Source organism: Malurus melanocephalus, unplaced genomic scaffold (genome assembly GCF_030028575.1).
Source record: "Malurus melanocephalus ecotype Western Australia unplaced genomic scaffold, MMel_1.1 scaffold_1623, whole genome shotgun sequence".
Classification (NCBI taxonomy): domain Eukaryota; kingdom Metazoa; phylum Chordata; class Aves; order Passeriformes; family Maluridae; genus Malurus; species Malurus melanocephalus.
Genome location: NW_026624855.1, coordinates 1,283 through 2,108, shown reverse-complemented (window position 1 = coordinate 2,108; position 826 = coordinate 1,283).

Here is an 826-nt window from a genome sequence, read left to right as displayed (position 1 = left end):
AAAAAAAAAAAAAAAAAGGGGAGGGAAGGAGAAAAACAATTCTTCCTCCTGCAGTTGATTTGGCAACGGCCCAGCGAGACGCTGATGGGGGAACACAATGAGGGAAGAGGCTGGAGGAGCAGGAATGGGATAATCTGGCTCATTCCTTTGGGATGGGCACGGGTGGCAGCAGGGAAGGTCCTGGTGCTGCCTCTGGGTCACATCTGAGCTCAKCGTGGCAAAAGCAGATCCAGCCCAGCAAGATCTGAGCCCTCCAAAGCTCTTGGATCAACGGATGGCCTGACAGGTGCCAGCCATGGCAAATTCCTTCCTCACAGCCCCTCATCTGTGATCTCCAGCAGGATGGAGGGAGGTGACACCCATTCTTGCACCCATTTCTGCACCCATTCCTGCACCCATTCCTGCACCCATTCCTGCTCAAGGGATGTCTGAAAAGCAGGAGGTGACACCCATTCCTGCACCCATTCCTGCACCCATTCCTGCATCCATTCCTGCACTCATTCCTGCACCCATTCCTGCTCAAAGGATGCCCGAGTGTTTTCCTCCCAGGAAAAACTCCGTGGAGCAAAAAAGCAAAAAAAACGACCGTGCAAAAATGCAAAAATCGCGCGGGAGCCGCTCRCACCAAAGGAGCGGCAGCGGGGACAGGAAGGGACGAGCAAAGACCTTAGCAAAGCCAGGGAATCCTTCAAAGGATTCACCAGGAAGGAAAATTCAGCACGTGCTGACGGCATCTCAAGAGAGTCTAGCAGGAAAACGTCGGTGCCACGCAAACACCGCRGGCACCGGAGCAGCGGTGGGAGCTGCGCTTAGAGCCTGGCTCAAG